This window comes from Rutidosis leptorrhynchoides, chromosome 1, assembly GCF_046630445.1.
Source record: "Rutidosis leptorrhynchoides isolate AG116_Rl617_1_P2 chromosome 1, CSIRO_AGI_Rlap_v1, whole genome shotgun sequence".
NCBI lineage: Eukaryota > Viridiplantae > Streptophyta > Magnoliopsida > Asterales > Asteraceae > Rutidosis > Rutidosis leptorrhynchoides.
The window spans coordinates 451,809,913-451,816,215 of record NC_092333.1 but is presented as its reverse complement, the minus strand read 5'-3'; the positions used below and the strand labels follow the sequence as shown (position 1 = coordinate 451,816,215).

At 36.1% G+C, this 6,303-nt stretch overlaps 1 non-coding gene across 1 annotated transcript; it reads left to right on the top strand.

The window, feature by feature from the left end:
* The first annotated feature begins 4,421 nt into the window (after positions 1 to 4,421).
* Positions 4,422 to 4,528, top strand: LOC139886702 (small nucleolar RNA R71). Its single transcript, XR_011772575.1, has one exon. It is a non-coding gene; the product is annotated as a small nucleolar RNA R71 (small nucleolar RNA).
* Positions 4,529 to 6,303: the final 1,775 nt, after the last annotated feature.

Sequence of the window (6,303 nt, the reverse complement as noted above, 5' to 3'; positions counted from 1 at the left end):
TAATCGGAAAAGAGTGATACCAATGGGCATTTTGAATGCAGTTCTAAATGCCCACAACGCATCATCTAGCTTTCGATGCCAGATTTTTGGATTATTCTTAACCGTTCTTTCTAAAATTCGTTTAAGACCTCGATATTTGTTTTCAACTTGGCCACTCATTTGAGGGTGGTAAGAAGTTGAGAAACGATGATTAACTCCATACTTTTTTAGTACTTTCTCGAGTAATTGATTTGTAAAATGAGTTCCACGATCACTGATTAATGCCTTTGGAAGCCCGAATCGTGAGAATAGGTTTTTAAGAAAGTTGACAACAACTCGAGCATCGTTAGTGGGTAGGGCTTTTGCTTCAGCCCATTTAGAAACATAATCGACTGCTACGAGAATGTATTTGCATTTGTTAGAAGCGGGAAATGGACCCATGAAGTCAATACCCCAAATGTCAAATACTTCGCATACTAGGATGCTTTGTTGTGGCATTTCGTCTCTCTTGGAGATATTTCCAGATCTTTGACAAGCATCACAGGTTTTCACCATGTTGTAAGAATCTTTGAAAATAGTAGTCCAGTAAAAACCTGAGTCAAAGACCTTCTTAGCTGTATAGCTTGGTCCGAAATGTCCGCCAGCTGGTCCTTGATGACAGTGCTCTAGAATTTGTTGAGCTTCTTTACCGTATACACATCGACAAATAACTTGATCTGCTCCTATACGAAAGAGATTAGGGCTTTCCCAGAAGTAAAACTTTATATCAGTGAAAAATTTCTTCTTTTGCTGATAAGTTTGATTTTTAACAAGAATTCCTGCGGCTAGATAATTGGCAAAGTCCGCAAACCATGGAATTTCTTCTTCCGTTTTAATTTTCATTAGGAACTCGTCTGGAAAAGTATCATGAATAACAGATTCGTCGAGTGATTCTAAGTTAGGATTTTCAAGACGGGACAAGTGATCTGCAGCGAGATTTTCAGCACCCTTTTTATCCTTGATTTCAATGTCGAATTCTTGTAGGAGAAGAATCCAACGAATTAGTCTAGGCTTAGCATCTTGCTTCTTGAATAAGTACTTTAGGGCTGAATGATCAGTATAAACAATTGTTTTAGATAACACTAGGTAAGATCTAAACTTATCGAAAGCAAAAACTACTGCAAGAAGCTCCTTCTCAGTGGTTGTGTAATTCAACTGAGCTCTTGTAAGTGTTTTACTTGCGTAGTAGATTGGTTGAAATTTTTTATCTAGACGTTGACCTAAAACAGCTCCCATCGCGAAATCACTTGCATCACACATTAGCTCGAAAGGTTTGGACCAGTTGGGTGATACCATAATGGGTGCATTCGTAAGTTTCTCTTTTAGAATGGAGAAAGCATTTAGACATTCATCGTTGAAATCGAATGTACTGTCTTTCTCAAGAAGTTTAGTCATGGGTCGAGCAATTTTGGAAAAGTCCTTTATGAATCGCCGATAGAATCCCGCATGACCAAGGAAACTACGAATTCCCTTGACATTGGTTGGAGGAGGAAGTTTTGAAATAATGTCGATCTTAGCTTTGTCTACTCCCATTCCAGCTCGAGAAATCTTGTGTCCTAAAACAATGCCTTCCTTCACCATGAAGTGGCATTTCTCCCAGTTTAAAACAAGATTTGATTCTTCACAGCGAATTAGCATTCGTTCAAGGTTTGAGAGACATGAGTTGAAGGAGTCTCCAAAAACAGAGAAATCGTCCATAAAGACTTCTATACTTTCTTCAATCATGTCATGAAAAATTGCCATCATACACCTTTGGAAGGTGCCTGGTGCGTTTCATAATCCGAATGGCATTCGTCGGTAGGCAAAAGTACCAAATGGACAAGTAAATGTGGTCTTGTCTTGGTCTTTTGGATCAATTGGAATTTGAAAATAACCGGAGAATCCATCAAGGAAACAGTAGTAATCTTTTCCCGCCAAATGTTCTAGCATTTGGTCGATAAATGGTAGCGGGAAATGATCTTTCCTTGTAGCGTCGTTTAGACGACGATAGTCTATACAGACTCTCCACCCAGTGACTGTTCTTGTAGGAACGAGTTCATTCTTATCATTTAGAATAACAGTCGTACCTCCTTTCTTGGGTACTACTTGTACAGGACTTACCCACGGGCTATCGGATATAGGGTAAATTAACCCGGCATCAAGTAATTTGATAACCTCCTTTTTAAAAACTTCTTTCATGTTAGGGTTTAACCTTCGTTGCCTTTGTACCACGGGTTTAAAATCTTCTTCCATTAGAATTTTGTGGGTACAATAAGCAGGCTTAATCCCTGGAATATCAGTTGTTTTCCAAGCAATTTCCTTTTTGTGGATTTTTAAAATAGACATTAACCTACCCTTTTCGTCATCGGAAAGTTTTGATGAAATTATGACGGGTAATTGTGACGTTCCTTGGAGATAAGCAGACTCCAAATGTTCCGGGAGTTCTTTAAGTTCCAAGGTGGGTGGTTCTTCCAAGGAAGATTTTATCCGGAACCTATTACCATCGGTAATTTCTTCAAAAGGTTCATCTTCCCCAGGAATTTCTTCTTCTACATATTCTTCATCAGTGACTACCTTCAACAGCTTGTCTAACTCTATATCGACATCAAAATCTTCACCTTCACCCATCGGGGTGAAATCTAAGGTGTCAACATTTAATAGTTCTTGTAGTTCCTCCTCAATACAACAATCAATAATGTCTATTTGGAAACATTCGTCATCAGGAGACATAGGGTGTTTCATAGCCTTATCTATGTTTAATATAATTCTATCCTCACCTACACCTAAGCTGAGATTTTTCTCTTTTACGCGCACAATTGTGTCTGCAGGATTTAGAAAGGGACGCCCTAAAATTAGGGGAACCTTACTATCTTCTTCCATTTCAAGAACAACGAAATCAGCAGGAAAGATTAAGTGATTTACTTTAACCGGTAGGTTTTCAGCAATGCCAATAGGATAGTTGTAAGTTCTATCAGCTAATCGTATACACATCCTAGTTGGTTTTAAATCACATAAGTTCAATTTTAAGTACAAGGAGTGAGGCATAAGGTTAATGCTTGCTCCTAAATCAGCTAATGCATCGTACATTACTGAATCTCCCATCAGACAAGGAATGATGAAACTTCCAGGATCTCCAAGTTTTGGTGGCAAATTTTTCTTTTGTTAAATTGCCGAGCATTCCTCATTAAGGAATGTGGTTGAAACTTCTGCATATTTTCCTTTGTCTGCTATAAGATCTTTGATAAACCTTCCATAATTCGGCATACCCGCAAGAACATCTACAAGCGGTACATTTATACAAATTTGCTTAATCATGTCAGCAAACTTGTTGTATTGTGCTTGTAATTTATCTTTCTTCAAATGTTGCGGATATGGAATTGGAGGTTTGTATACCTTCAATGGTGGTTGATTTTGAGTCTTTGGTGCACTTGTGGTTGGCATCGTATTTTCTTCCACCACAGGTTCATTTTCTTGTGAAACATGAATAGGAGTAAGAGGCTTTGGAATCTCTGGGTTAATGGTTAACCCAGTTCGCGTAGTGATTGAATTAACTTGCGAAATATTACTTGAATTTTGAGTTTCCTTACCCTTAGGGTTTGGTTGCGTGTTGGATGGTAAAGTGCCCGATTGCCTTTCAGCAAGCAATTGGGATATTCTTCCCATATCTCTTTCAAGGTTTTGAATTGACGCTTGATGATTCCTTTGTACTTGCTCATTTTCCGTTTGGAATTGATGAAGTTGTCTCTTCACTTGCTCATTCGTTTCTGATTGAGTTTTGACAAAATTCATCATAATTTCTTCAAAGTTATATTTCTTCTCTACTGGTTGCGTGTTATGATTTTGTTGTTGATATGGTAATTGAGGTAACGGTTGTTGTTGGAAATTTTGTTGAGGTGGAAATGGAGGTTGGTTTCTATTGAAAAAGCCAGGTGGTCCATTTCTTTGAAAAGAAAAACTCTTCGGGTTTTGATATCCTGGGTTTGCAGGTTGATAATTAGAATTTCCTCCTTGAAAATTTCTTTGTCTTTGATTGGCCATAAAATTAACTTGTGCTACTGAGTTCATTGGCCGATCATTGATATCACAATCTTTCGTGAAATGTGGTTGTCCACAGATTTCACAGCCTACTTGCAATGCTAAAACTGTTGAATTTAGTTTCTCTTCCAAACTTTTTGAATTGATTCGACAGTGAAGCTATGGTTGTATTATTGTCTTCATTTTCTTCAAGGCTTGCCACCGTCCTTCTAGGTAGTTGATCTCTAGACGGTGTCCATTCAAAAGTATGAACTGACATGTCTTCTAACATGTCATACGCTTGATTTGGTGATTTGTACATAAATACTCCTCCAGCGGAGGAATCTAATATACCACGAGTATGTTCATCAACACCACGATAAAAAGTTTGTACTATTTGCCCTTTTTGCAATCCGTGTTGCGGACAATTTCATAACATTATTTTTAATCTTTCCCATGCATCATAAAGAGTTTCATCCGACTTTTGTTTAAAAGTGGTGATTTCAGTTCTAAATCTTTCAGCTTTTGCCGGTGGGAAAAATCTGGTAATGAATTTTTCTCTTAATTCAGTAAAAGTTGTGATAGAATCAGGTTTTGATGCTTCAACCATGCTTTTGCGTCTCCGATTAACGAATACGAAAAAGTTCTTAACTTAAATGCATCTGAAGAAACATCTTTGTTTTTGTACAGTTCACATAAATCTTCAAAAGCTTCTAAATGTTCTATCGGATTGTTATTAAGTCTTCCGTCTAATTGGTTTTCACGAACCATGTGCATAAACTGCCCCTTGACTTCCCAGTTTTCAGCCTCAATTTCAGGTCTTCTTATAGATGAAAGAGCGAGAGGGGGAACAGTTTATCTGGTATTCCACATCGGTAGATCATTTGGATCAGGTGTTACTTCAGCCATTTCTTCTTTAATGACGATGGTTTCTGGTTCAGTTTTGATTTCTGGTTGACCACTAGTGTTTCCTACTTGTTTATCTTTTTTGTTTTTTTTCGGTGTTTTCGGTTTACTAGTACTACCTAATTTTTTTTGTTTTTCTTGTTTTAATCTTTTGTTCAAGTTTCTCTCAGGCTCTGGATTAAGTGCAACGAGTTTAGGATTTCCTGAACGGGTCATACAATTACAAAATTGTATGTAGTCTTGAAGGATTTATTCACTAAGTGTATGAACATTGAACTTTCTTGAAAATGAATTTTCACGAAAGGATCGAATAACTAAAAATGATGATAAAAACATTTAAACAAACAGATTTTCCTTCTGATTTTACCCCCGTTTTGAATAGCCAAAAGATGCAGCAGAGGGGCAGGATTCGTTTGGTCTCAATATAATTGAGTACTGTTTGGCTCCAATAACCCAGTCCACGTACAAATCCAACTATTACTACGAATCAGAAAAATTATCTATTTATTTAACAGCCAACTTTCTCCGGCAGCGGCGCCAAAAAGTTGATGTGCGTGACCGTGTCCTTTTATTTTGAACGGATTTAGATTGAATTTATAACACGAATTGGTTGTGATTATATGGCGTTTTTATGATTTTGGATTAATTTCACTCATATAGGCAACTTTGTCCTATCCGTATAGTAATAGTTTATTTGGTAAATCCGGTTCGTTCCACAGGGAGGTTGAGTTTTCAAGGTTTTAATCGCTAAAAGATAAACTAATCAAAAGGGGAATTTTGAATTAGGGTTTACTACTTAATTGAACGAAATTTAAATTTAACTAAAACTAAATAACTAAATTAACGATAATAAAAATACAATTTAAACTAATTTATCAAAATAGAAGAAATAAGGTTTTTCATGGAAATATAGCAAAATAGCAAATAGTAATTAAAGTTTACGATATGGCAATAAGTGAAATTGAAGAGATTTAAAATAAGGTAAAGTAGTGGCTACTAAAATATGTCCCCTCTGGATTTATGGATTGTTTTTAAGTCCGATTATGATGTTTTTAATATATATCCTTATATTTAATCTTCCGATCTATAAAGATTTAACTAACTAAAATTAAATCTAACTTTCGTTTCGATCTCGTTCTAGCGAATTAAATTATACCCCGACTATTCAAATTAAGATTTAATCCAGTTTTTACTTTCGTTAAAACCAAAATTATAACGGTCTTACCCTTTTTATAATTACACTATTATATAAATTATAATATTACCCAAACCACCGAATCACACTTCTAAATTGTTGTCAATAATTTGTCCATATGTCCGTCTAGATCACTGAGCTGTTGAAGCATAATTTATGTAAATTTAATGCACTTTCGTTTATTAATTTAA